Below are 13,305 nucleotides of genomic sequence, written 5' to 3'. Positions count from 1 at the left end.
GGATGGGGACGAAAAGCCATACCACTTTGTAAGCAGTTTCCTGGAAAGAGGGCTTGATTGGTAAACCACCCGGGCAACTGTAGCTCTGGGAAGGGCATGGGGGTCTCCTAACAACTCTTAGCACCCTGAAAGAACTACACTTCCCAGAATTCTTTGGGGGAAGGCCATGGTACAATAGAACGTTACAGTAGAACCCTTGAAAATGCATGGATGCGTGCGAGTTCCACCGAAATGAATGGAAGCAGTGCACCAACACAGCTCAATGCAATTGTGCAAGGTCCATCCATTGCAGCAGACCTCATGCCAGAGGGATTCCTAGGGGATTGCATCCAACAAAAGTGGTAACTTCAGGCTAAAGCCAAAGAACAGCCACAATGCTTGTGGCAAACGACTCCAGAATTTCCCAGGCTGCACCTGATATCCTGAGACCCCTGGTCATGATCCCATCATGTTTCATATTAAACCCAAGTGTGGATTACCCTGTCATCAAAAAGAAGGATCTCTGCAATTGTTACAGTGGACCAGCTGGTTTTTAGTTCGATTTTTTTCCATGTGTGATCTACTGTTCAGCTAAGCTCCTGGCTCACAGTCTTTCTCTTTTGCTTGTAACTGATGGACAGACTGCTTTGAGAATAATAACTCCATAAATCAGACTGACACATCCTCCATTTCACAATAAATCTTAAAATAATTCAGAATTGAGGGAAGAAGGCGGCCATGGTGAGAGTTTGATGATGATGAAGAAGATTATAAATCGTTAAATATATATATAAATAAATTAGACTCTTGCATAATCCACAAGGGGTCACTCACTCTCTTGGCAGAAATAATCTCATTGAAACGGATTTTTGAAAAACAACAACGTTAAACCAGGATTCATCTCAATGGTTTTAGAGAGAAGTAAGTACATTTCTGGCCTCAGAGCGCTTGGATTAATCTTAAAGCCAAACATCCCGCCTCCAGGACCAAGAACGAAACTCCTGTTTCATGTGCAAAAATAAAAACTAAGCAGCTCAGGTTTAATGGGACGCAACACCCAGGCCACCCGGTATAAAGATATCACGGCAAAAAGATCTCAAGAGAATAGCAATTCAGACACAGTAGGTATTTTAATAACCTTGGTCTCAGTGTTAGAACTAAAATTAACAGAAGCTTATGGGTTCTCAAAATGTTTAATTAAAAAAACAAACAAACCTTTGGCTACTCTATTGGATGCCTCCCAAATAATTTTAATGCCCTGGGTTTATTTCCTGGCCATTTTATTTCAGCCTTGATTATTATCCCCCTGTTGCTGACGGGATCTGAGGCAGAGATAGCAGCTTGCTTTCAGCCACTACTGCAGGGGTCACCAATGTTTTTAGACCTGTGGGCATTTTTGGATTTTGGAGCAAGTGCCATAGCTAGTCTCCACCCCCTGAATACCCTGCAATTCATTGGAGAAATAGTGGAGAGTATGCCACCCTAGTGACTTATCTCCCCCAAACAAGAGGGGGCAGATACACTTTGCTTTTCCAAGGGATCTGGGTAAAAGTCAAACCGAGTAGAATCAATCTGAGCCTTGGAAAGCCCATAGAGCTGAAAAGGAAGTGGGGAAGAGCGGCTACTCTTTCAACTTCCTGCTTCTGCTCTATATATTTCTCGTGACCAAGGGAGCAACTGAGTAGTGCTGATGAATTCAGAGGCTTCTCTGACACCAGGGGAAGACCTTGGTGGCACCATTGAGCCCCAGAGCATCACACTGACAACCTCTGCACATGGTTGTGGTGAGACTGGAACCATGGACCTCTCCGTTAGTTGCTGCCCGGTCTCAAAAGTGGGGCAGTTTCATGCCTAGAGAGGGAGGTACTTACCCTTCCCTGCCTCCCTTATTCAGGGTCTGATGAAAGACTAGAGCCAAAATAAGGTAGTGGCAGACAAATGAGCTTGCATTCCCAGGCAGGGTGGGGCTGAGGAACGATCCCTGATGCTTCTTTCAACTCCCAACATGAAAAAAAAACAAAAAAAGGCTTACAAACATTGGGTAAAATACAGGATTTGCCTTGGCAAAGAATTGTCAGCATTGTCAAGGTGGAAGTCTTTGAAGCCCTTCTCCTTGCTGGACAAAGACATTGAAAAGGAAAGCAAGCTTTTAAGTTCTTGATTTAGCAAAGCATCTTTGCAATTAGCCTGGTTCTATGATGTATGAAACTGCAAACATGAGTAAGAGACACACAGACAAAAGTTTTCCAGGTTACCTTGGAGGGATCACAGTTATCTCTTTGCTTCATCTTCACCTTATGTTTACTGAAATGGTTTGTCGCAGAACTGACTCAATGTTTCCCTCCACTGAGTCAGCCTGGGACTGTTGCACAGCCTTTGACAACCTGGTATCTTCCAAGTGTTTTGAACTACAATCAGCCCCAGTCAACACTCCTGTTCTGGCTGGAGCTGTATTCCAAAACATCTGGAAGGCACCCGGTTGGCAAAGATTGAATAAGAGGAGGGTTTGGCCAAGTCAGACCCCTCAACCACTGTCATGGACTGGCTGGGCACAGAGGAATGGTGGGGGGCACCAGCATGGGACAAAGGCTCAGAGCCTGGGGATTGGTGGTGGGATGACGAGAGTGGTCAGAGGGAGAAGAGGAAGGAGCCTGGGGGGAGGATGTGTCAGAAGCTAAAGAGGTAACAGGTTTTGGTGAGCAAGGAGAGTCTGAGACAGAAAGAAGTTCAGAAGCAGAAGAAGAGATGGAAGCAGGAGAAGAGGGAGGCCAAGCGGTAGAGATGAGTCAAGCTGGGGAGGGATCTGACCATTGCAAATCAGCTGCTAAGGGACGCGGGTGGTGCTGTGGGTTAAACCACAGAGCCTAGGACTTGCTGATCAGAAGGTTGGCGGTTCGAATCCCCGCGACGGGGTGAGCTCCCGTTGTTCAGTCCCAGCTCCTGCCAACCTAGCAGTTTGAAAGCACGTCAAAGTGCAAGTAGATAAATAGGTACCGCTCAGGCGGGAAGGTAAACGGTGTTTCCGTGCACTGCTCTGGTTCGCCAGAAGCGGCTTAGTCATGCTGGCCACATGACCCGGAAGCTGTATGCCGGCTCCCTCGGCCAATAAAGCGAGATGAGCGCCACAACCCCAGAGTCGGTCACGAGTGGACCTAATGGTCAGGGGTCCCCTTTACCTTTAGGGTGGATCTACTATGAAGCTAATGAAGCTTAATCTTGGAGGCGACCCAGAAACAACTTTTGTCTACATTGCTTTAAAAAATAACAATGGGTCCAGTAGATGCTATTTGAGTTGCATGATTCAAACTGGCAGTATATATTTCAACAGTCCCAACGTTTTGAGAGTCAGTAGCACAGATATTACAAAGGTGTGGTGATCTGTCGTGGAACAACCCTGTTGAAGAAGATAACCTTGGTTACCCAGACCTTGTTGCTGGTTGCAAAGGGGCTCCCATGACAGTTTGAGCTTCAGGGGCCCTCAAATGTAGGTTTGACGTTGCCCTGACCATTGGCCATGCTGGCTGGGGCTGATGGGAACTGGAGGCCAGCAACATTGGGAGGGCACCACATTACTTATCCCTAGATTAAAGAATTGTGGGAGGAGTAAATTGCTCATAGAATTATAGAATTGTAGAGTTGGAAGGGACCCAACGGGTCATCTAGCTCAACCCCAGCAATGGCGGGTTTAAAAACAAAACAGGCAGAAATCCAACAGGCACAGAACTTGAAGGATGAGGGGGGAAACTGCTTTTGCCACTGTGGCTGTGTGCAGTTTTTTTCAGCAAACAGGTTCAGAATGCCTGCTTTCTTAATATTCTCCAGCATTCGGCTCCCAACTGTCACCCCCGATTACCAGTTTTGCCTCTAAGTCCATTTCCAGGGGCAGCCATGCTGAGAGGCACTTCTTATCTTATGAACTTGACACTGAGCAAACCAGCGGAGGGGTGTGAGCAAGCTAAACATATGGACTTGGGGGTTTCTCTTCACTTTTGCGGGCAGCTAGGATTGCCTGGGGTGAGGTGGGCAACTCTGGGCGACTTTGATCACAGAGGTCCACGTTGTGCGGCTCTTTTAAAGAAATGGCAATATGCTGCACAACACAGATTTGATGGAAGGGCGGAAGTGATGCAGTGACCTTCAGACTGCGAGGCACTGCTTGATACTTAAAACTGGGGTGTGCGGAGGCTTTTGTGCATGACACTTCCCAATGTTCCCGCATGTTGCTCTCTGGACAGGCACTGTTATGCTATAGCGCAGCTAAAGCAGGGCAACAGCACTACCATGCTAAAACATTGCAGGGGTGGATTGAGGACCCTTGGGTGACCCCCCCATCCAACTTTCTGATTTAGGATATAAATGCCCCTTCAGACATCCTTTCTATTGCCTTTTCATGAGGAACTGTGTTCATGATGCTGTTTAAGGAGTTGAACATAATGCCGCTTTCAATATTGCAAAAGTTTGGGGCTGGTCATTTCATTTCTTTTTCTTATTTCTCCCCCCCCCCCTTTTTTTTTTAAAATAATTTTTATTAAGTTCTGCATTTTTATCATAGTAACAATATATCAAATAACAAAAAAGAAGTACAATTTCCCGATTTCTCTCTCTCTCCCCCCAACATCCCTCAATTTCCTCTTCTGGTTTTTTACATATTAACTTTTCCTGCTTGCTTTATTATATCTTAATACTGAATTCTTTATATGCTGTTATGTTCTTATCATTTTAACATCCTCTTTGTAATTTCTATATTTGTTCTGTTAATTGTAAGTGTTTACTCAAACCCTGCTAGTGAGTCCATTTCTTTACACTGCTTCTGTAAGTACAATATAAATGCTTTCCAATCTTTTTTAAAGTCTCTATTGTCTTTTTATCTAAGTCTTTCTGTTAGCTTCGCCATTTCAGCATATTCCATCAATTTTTCTTGCCATTCTTCTTTAGTTGGTATTTCATCGCTTTTCCATCAAAATCCTAGCCGCAGAAAGTTTCTTCTCTTTTGGCAAGTCTTGACCTGTAATGCTGAATAAAAAAGTTTCTGGTCTTTTAACAAAGGTTATCTTAAGCATTTTTTGGATTTCATTATAAATGGTCACTTCATTTCTAATCAGGAAATACCGCATAACTTCCTGCTGAAATCCCATTAACTTTTTATATACCACAAATGTTCTGGTTTATATTTTGTCCTGCTTTTATTGCACTACAGCCACTCTGGACAGCAATAATGTGGTTTCATTGGAGAAACATAAAAAAAACTAACTAAAACGTATTAAATCCGCTACTGATGTACTCTTTTTGTTCAATAACATGTTGCTGAGTACACCCCCAATAAAACACCAGTCTGGAGGGGAATGTCCGCCCTGCAGGACTGAAAATAGGATCGTGTATAACTGCCCTGATACCAACATGAAAACAAAGAATCACAAATGCAGAATGAAAAAAGAACGTCACCCTGAAGGGGGCTCGAATTGCACTGGACAAACCCAAGTTACACACCAAGAGAGGGTCCTAGGAGCAAAATTCAAACCCCGTGAAGGGGTTCCTTTAGTCTCCGTTGCTCAGTGCACATCAGAAGCAAATTGGTTGGTGAAATGGGATCCTGCAGAATCAGGCTCCTTTCCACACATTTCCAAAGAAGGCATCTCCCTCACTGCTTCCATAAATCGGCAGTTTTCTCCATCTTGACAACAACATGCCTTTTGGGTAATAACTCACAGTTAAGCCTACCCATAATTTCAAAAAAACCTGATGTGTTCAAATTTGGCTGTGTACACACCAGATGTTTAAAACTCACGCACCCTAAGACTCCTGGGAGCTGCAGTTTATTAAGGGTGCTGGGAGCTGTGGCTCTGTGAGGGATAAACTACAGCTCCCGGGATTATTTGGGTGGGTGTGCTTTAAATGCATTGTGTTTACATGGTCTGGCGGCAACTGATGTCTCTTTGATACTAGTTTTATGTGGTTGATTGACTTCTTGGGGCAGGACAAAAAAAGAGAGAAGAAACAGAGTTCTGAGCACCACAGTTTAAGAAGGATATTGACAAGCTGTGCAGGGGAAGGGATCAAGGGTCTGGAAACCAAGCCTTATGAGGAATGGTGGAGAGAGTTTGGGATGTTTAGCCTGGAGAAGAGAAGGCTGAGAGGTGGTATGATAGCTGTCTTCAAAAATCTGAAGGGCTGCCACATGGAAGATGGAGCGAGCTTGTTTTCTGCTGTTGCAGAGGGCGGGACCCAAACCAATGGATTCAAAAGACAAGAATGAAGACTCAGACTAAGTATTTAGAAGAATATCCAGACAGTAAGAGCGGAACGCATTCACTTTGACGGTGGTGGACACCGGAGGTTTTTAAGCAGAGGTTGAATGGCCGTCTGTTGGGGGTTGGACTAGATGACTCTTGGTGTCCAATTTATTTCTGCAATGCTATGATTCCAGGAAGGAAGCCCATTTTTAGAAAGCTGATCTATCTCCCTCTGCCCGTATCCTTTTGGCAAATCCAGAAAGGAGTCCTCATTCCCTTACAAATGATCTGGTGTGCAACCTTCATAACTGGGTTGCGGTTTCCACGCGAAAGCAAACTTTCACTACGGTATCAAATAGCCCTCAAACCCCACGAAGCAACGGAGTGTGCATGTTTGCTCCGGGGTGGGAAAGGAGGGGGAGAGGCATGAGGCCCAAGAGCTTTCAAATGTTGCACATGAACCAGCCACAGAAGCTCAGTTCTTCTGATTGGGCAGTGAGACAAAAATTTCTCAGCCATCCTCTTAGAAATGTGATTTTGACAGAGTCATGCTCACAAACGAAATGCGGCAACCAAACAAAATGATTTTCTGGTGTGTGGTGAAAGTCCGAGGGGATTTCTCTTAAAACTGAACACCAGGCCCCCTCTCATTGACCTCCCCCCCATCATTAAAATGTCATGACTTACAGATATATTACAACCCAATGGACATAAGACAAGCATGCTGAATAAGCAAATAAATCTCCAGTCTGGGCCAAGACATCCCAAACTACATTGCAAGAGGAGCAGAGAAAATTATGCAGATTAAGCAAATCTATGAGGTTTCCAACAGAGCTGGGTCAAGACATATTGCTCCTGGAGGCAAATATGGGACTTCCACCCCTTTCTCCATCCGGTGGAATCTTAATTTCCCTGCCACCACACCACCTCCAGCATCGCCTCCTGAGGCCATCACTTCAATCTGCCTTAGGGTAGGGCCGGCCCTGGATTTCCCTCCCATAACTATGCAGTGTTTGCATTTTTGCATAATATATTCTGCTCCTCCTCCTAATTGTAGAGAAGGGAGAAGCCTACACAAGCACCTTGCGAGGGCTAAACATATTATTCTGCAGCTCCTCTGGATTTAGAAGAAGAAAAAGAAGAGTTTGGATTTGATATCCCGCCTTTCACTCCCTTTAAGGAGTCTCAAAGCGGCTAACATTCTCCTTTCCCTTCCTCCCCCACAACAAACACTCTGTGAGGTGAGTGGGGCTGAGAGACTTCAGAGAAGTCTGACTAGCCCAAGGTCACCCAGCAGCTGCATGTGGAGGAGCGGAGACGCGAACCCGGTTCACTAGATTACGAGTCCACCCCTCTTAACCACTACACCACGCTGGTTTAGCAAAGTTACCAGGCAGAACCATGCCCATTAAGGACTAGAAACTTGTCTTTCAATTTAAAAAGAAAGCTGATATTATTGGGAGGCAGAATTCTGCCCCGAGTGCTACATTTTGCAGCTTTCCTCTTTATTCGTTTGGCACACGCAGCTCTATGAATCATAGGGGTGAGAAGACCCCCCCCCATCCCTATGATCCCCCCCCCCACACTTTCCATTTTCAACCCTATCTCAAGTAAGGACTATTCATCTGTAAATTATGGCATGAACTGAACTGAGCTCCCTTGAAAGGTGGTGGACTATTCCTTCACTGGAGGATTTTGAAGAGAGGTTGGATGGCCACCTGTCAACCCAAATTACATTGCAGGAGAAAAATAATAATACGCAGATTAAGCAAATCTTCTTTAGCTGTGATTCCCGCATTGCAAGGGGCTGGGCTAGATGACCAGCTCTATGATTCTGCGGTTTGCAGCAACTCGTATTCGGAAGCATTCCTGCCTCCGACCGTGGAGTCACCCGCACGATGCCAAGATTCTTGCCTTCGGTTTAGCTTCTTCCTTCTAATCCCAAAGTTATGTAGCCTGGGTCTCATTTTATTATTTAAGTAGCCGAGCAAAACAGACGTTAGAAAGTAAGCTGGTGAGTCATATTTCCTCAAGGATTCTGGGAAATGCCAGGCTGCTCCTTAATGAGCAGGAGGGTTTTGCTAGGGCCGTCCCCAGCCAAACTAATAAAAATGGGAAGGAGAGTTAAAAAAATTAAATTAACTAAAAAGCATTCAAACGGTCGATGAAGAGAGGTAGAGGATCCCCTGTGTTTACTATCATCTTGAGTGAGGGAAGATCTGGAAAGAACCAGCCTGGGAAAGAAAAGAGTTGTGTGTATTTATATCGCACATATCAGAGCCCATGCAGTTCTGGGGAATACACACTTTAAACGAGTCTGCCAAATATGCTTGTCCCACCCCCACCCCCTTTCATTTTATTAAAAAAAGGACTTGGCTTCACAAAGGCACAACTGTAAGAAAGCTTGTAATTTGCCCAAATAAAACTTAATTCGAGCCATGAAATAGCTGTGGTTTATTGTGTAATATATGTGCTATGTATTTTAATTTAATCGAACCCAATATAATTGGAAGCCAGTGGGGTTTTTTATTATTATTTTAATTTATTCTTCTTCTGCAGAGCAACCCCAAAGCTGTTCCCACAGCAGAAGGCACTGTGTTTGCACAGAGGACAGCTCAGAGTGAAGCATAAATCAAGTCGCAAAACTCGCGATTGGCAAGCGATGTGTGAAATGACTTAGCAGAGATTCCTGCATTGCAGGGGGGTGGACTAGACAGCCCTTGGGGGTCCCTTCCAACCGTACAATTCCATGATTCCATGACTCTCACACAGGTCAAGAGGAACTCGGTACGGTCTCTAAAGGGCTGCAGAGATTCTCAGCCTGGGACCCAGAAAGGTGCTGAGCAGCGCTGAATTATCCAATTGGCAGACTAAGCAAGTACTTAAGGCACCAGCAAAGGGCACAAAAAGAAAATAGGTTTTTTGGTTAAAGAATTTGATTAAAAAAAAGATAGTAAGTATTGAGGCATTTGGGTAGGACCCGACCCAATGGATTCAAATTACAAGAAAAGAGATTCCAACTAAACATTAGGAATCACTTTCTGAGGGTAAGAGCTGCTTGAAAGAAGAAGAGCAGGAGTTTGGATTTGATATCCCGCTTTATCACTAGCCTAAGGAGTCTCAAAACGGCTAACAATCTCCTTTTCCTTCCTCCCCCACAAGAAACACTCTGTGAGGTGAGTGGGGCTGAGAGACTTCAGAGAAGTGTGACTAGCCCAAGGTCACCCAGCAGCTGCATGTGGAGGAGCAGAGATGCGAACCCGGTTCACCAGATTATGAGTCTATCGCTCCTAACCACTACACCACACTGGCTCTCAGTTGTAGTCCAGCAACACTTGGGAGGTCACCACTTGGCTGGTCCAGGCCTCGCACTCCAACTTGGCTTTGATGTGTTTTTACCTTGCAGCCTCCCTGGGGTCTCTGCCACGGGAGGGCCGTGGCTCCGTGGCAGCGCCCTCACCTAGCCTTTCAAAATATCCCAGTTCAGTCTCCAGCACCTCCAGTCAAAAGGATTAGGGGATGGCACAAACCTCTCAGCCAGACGTCCGGAGACAGCAATGGCCAATGGTGGCACCCTCTGGGTTTCATTAAACTACAACTCCCGTCGTACCTGACCTTTGGCCGTGTTGGCTGGGGCTGAAGGGAGATGGGGGTCCAAAACATTGAGATGATGCTATGCGGCTGTGGGTCTCCATGATTTCGCACCAGGGCCTTTGGGCAGCCTTACGTGGAGAGCTGCTGCTTGTTACAGGAGAATATGGCAAGAGGGACCAGCGTGATGATGCAACAGAAGGGACGCTATTTGCTTCGTGTAAGGGACTTGAACGCTGTTTGCTTCAGCTGCAGAGAAACACAGGCTATTGCCTTACACAGAGTCAGACTAGTGGTCTGTCTAGCTCAGTACTGTCGGCACTAACTGGCAGCAGCTCTTAAGGGTTTCAGGCAGGGGGCATCCTGAACTACAGCCCTTCCAAGAGGAACAAGTATCTGAGCAGAAAGTGGTACCTGGATGGGAGATCCTTCTTACCAGAGTAGCGTAAGGGGACCTCGCTTTCTGCAACCCATCTGGCTGCACAATTATGTAGCGAGTAGAATAGAAAAGGCATCGTTTAAGAACATAAGGAGAGCCTGCTGGATCAGGCCAATGGCCCATCAGGGCCAGCATCCTGTCCTCACAGTGGCCAGCCGGATACCCATTCTGGGAACCCCACAAGCAGGACCCAAGCCCAAGCACCCTCCCCTCCTGTGGTTTCCGGCAACTGGCATTCAGCAACATTTCTGCCTTCAACCCTGGAGCCAGATCGTAGCCGTGGTGGCTAGCAGCCCTCTCTCCTCCTCGAGAGTCGCTTCTTGAATTGCAGCATTCCAAAGAGGAGTGCTGTGTGCCCTCTCCGTCAAATAGGTTGCTATAAACAAGCAGCTGGGATTAGCATCTCCACGGAGCGCCTTGGAAGTTCAGGATTTGGTAATGTGTTTCAGATGCTGCGTTAAAGCCTTCATTAAAAGGGGATTTGGTGGACTCGCTCATGGAAGTGGTAGGGGTGGGGGGTTTGCAGGGAGAGAGAGAAATGCTGCCTTTTGTAATTAAATTTTTTTCTAAGGCTGGACCAAGGTTGGGGGATGGGGGGGGGGAAGAGGGAGGGAGCCTGCAGAACCAGTCAGGCAAAAGAGGGTGACATTCTTGATAGTTGATGACCCAGAACAGGAAGCATGGGGGTGTGGGAGGGGAAGAGAGAGAGCGCACTAATTGTTTAAAATGAGAGCGCGGGGAAATACAAATGCTGGTAATGCTAGACCCAAGTTCACCTACCAGTTCAGCGGCGCTTATCCAGCACAGCTGCTGTCCAGCATAGCCTGCTTCATTAGCTATCGCAAGGAAATACAGGTGCTGGGTTTTCTGGGCTCACCTACCAATTTTGTAGCACTTTCCACACAGCTCCTGTCTTGCAAAGGCTGCTTCCTTGGCTACAATGACAAAATGCAGTTGTCAGCAGTCCTGGCATCTGCGAACTCGCTTGCTCCAAAGCAAGAAACATACACAAAAATCCAACGGCGAGGGAGAAAGCTTGGCTCTAAGCCCCTCCTTCATTGGTTCTTGTTTTCATTTTCAGTTGTCTCATTGTTACCCAAATGAGCACCATACGACAAAAAGAAAAGCAAACCGACAACAAAAAAAACAAACCGTTGTGTTGTCTGTACAGTCATACCTTGGGTTACAGATGCTTCAGGTTGTGTTTTTTCGGATTATGGACCCGCTGAAACCCGGAAGTACTGGAACAGGTTACTTCTGGGTTTCAGGGGTTTTGCGCATGCACAGAAGTGCTAAATCTCGCTTTGCGCATGCACACCAAATTGCAACCTGCACGTGCGCAGATGCGCCACTGCGGGTTGCGAACGTACATCCCGCACTGATCACGTTCGCTACCCGAACGTCCACTGTACAGTGGTACCTCAGGTTACATACGCTTCAGGTTATATACGCTTCAGGTTACAGACTCCGCTAACCCAGATACAGTGCTTCAGGTTAAGAACTTTGCTTTGGGATGAGAACAGAAATCGTGCTCCGGCGGCGCGGCAGCAGTAGGAGGCCCCATTAGCTAAAGTGGTGCTTCAGATTAAGAACAGTTTCAGGTTAAGAAAGGACCTCCGAAACGAATTAAGTACTTAACCCGAGGTACCACTGTATAGGCTTTTCTCAAGTAGAAATTTGCTCAATAGAAATATTTGCAGTTTCTTTGAATGGAGATAATGTAAGGCCCCCCGCAAGGATCCTGAAATCATAGAGGCGAGTCCTCGCAAGAAACGTCTAGACCAGTCCCTGCCCAAAGGAACATGCCCTCCTGAAACCCCACTCCACATGCAAATCTATGCAAAAGCACTTACAGAGCAAAGGGATGGATACCCACATCCCAGAATCCTTGGTAGTTTTTTTTATCTTGGCAAAACTCCGTATTGGGGGGAGTCATTCAGAAGTTCATCACACCGAAAAGAAAACTACCCTGCAGTGTCTTTTATCCAGGACTGTTGTCCCTTTCCTGAAGTTGTGCAATTTTGCCCTGAGTGGTCAGTCGAACTCCTTGTGAGTCTTGCATTTAAAGAGAGAGAGAAAAGAGATATGTAGTCCTTAAGGCTGTAAGACTAAGCTAGAGTGTGTGTGCATGTAAAAAGCTGCAGATGGCAGGAAGCTCAGAGTGCCTAACAGATCTTGCTGCCTTTCCCCACAGCCATCAAAGGTAGCATTAACTATGCACAGTGCTGAAAGATATGCTGATTGGCTGCATATTATGGCTTTCCCCCACTGCTCCTGTTTAGCAAAGGCTGGTTCTTTAGCTGTGGTGACAAAAGGGAAAATTTGTGCCACAAGTCCTCTTGAGTCACTTGAGAACAAACACTTGGGAGAGGCTCATTTTGGCACATTTAAAAACATTTAAGGGAAATTTTACAGAATGGCTGTGTGGATCAGTGGTAAGCACCTGTTCTGCATGCAAAAAGCCTCAGGTTTAATCGCCAGGCAGAGCTGGGAAAAACTCTTGCCTGAAGCCTGGGAGAGCAGCTTAGTATCAACAGCACTGAGCTAATGATCTGGCATGATATGACACAACTACCTATTTAAATCAGCCCCTTAATTTCAAACCATGTGGACTACAGCCTTACTTTATTTAGAGGGGGAAACCAAAGCTCAGTGGTGGACCACATGGTTTAACATGCAAAAAGTCAAAGGTTTAGGCCCCAGTGTGGGAGGGACCCTGCCTGAAACCCTGGGGAGCTGCCGCCAGCCAGTGTAGACAATACTGAGCTACACCAACCAATGGTCTGAGTAGGTATATGGTACCTTTTACCTACTGGGGAAATCCATGATCTGTAGCAGGGGTAGGCAACCTAAGGCCCGTGGGCCGGATGAGGCCCAATCGCCTTCTTAATCCAGCCTGCGGATGGTCCGGGAATCAGCGTGTTTTTACATGAGTAGAATGTGTCCTTTTATTTAAAATGCATCTCTGGGTTATTTGTGGGGCCTGCCTGGTGTTTTTACATGAGTAGAATGTGTGCTTTTATTTAAAATGCAGCTCTGCATTATTTGTGGGGCACAGGAATTCGT

Source organism: Podarcis tiliguerta (genome assembly GCF_965153285.1).
Source record: "Podarcis tiliguerta genome assembly, chromosome: 14".
NCBI classification, from domain to species: Eukaryota; Metazoa; Chordata; class Lepidosauria; order Squamata; family Lacertidae; genus Podarcis; species Podarcis tiliguerta.
Note: the sequence above shows the minus strand (reverse complement) of the source record.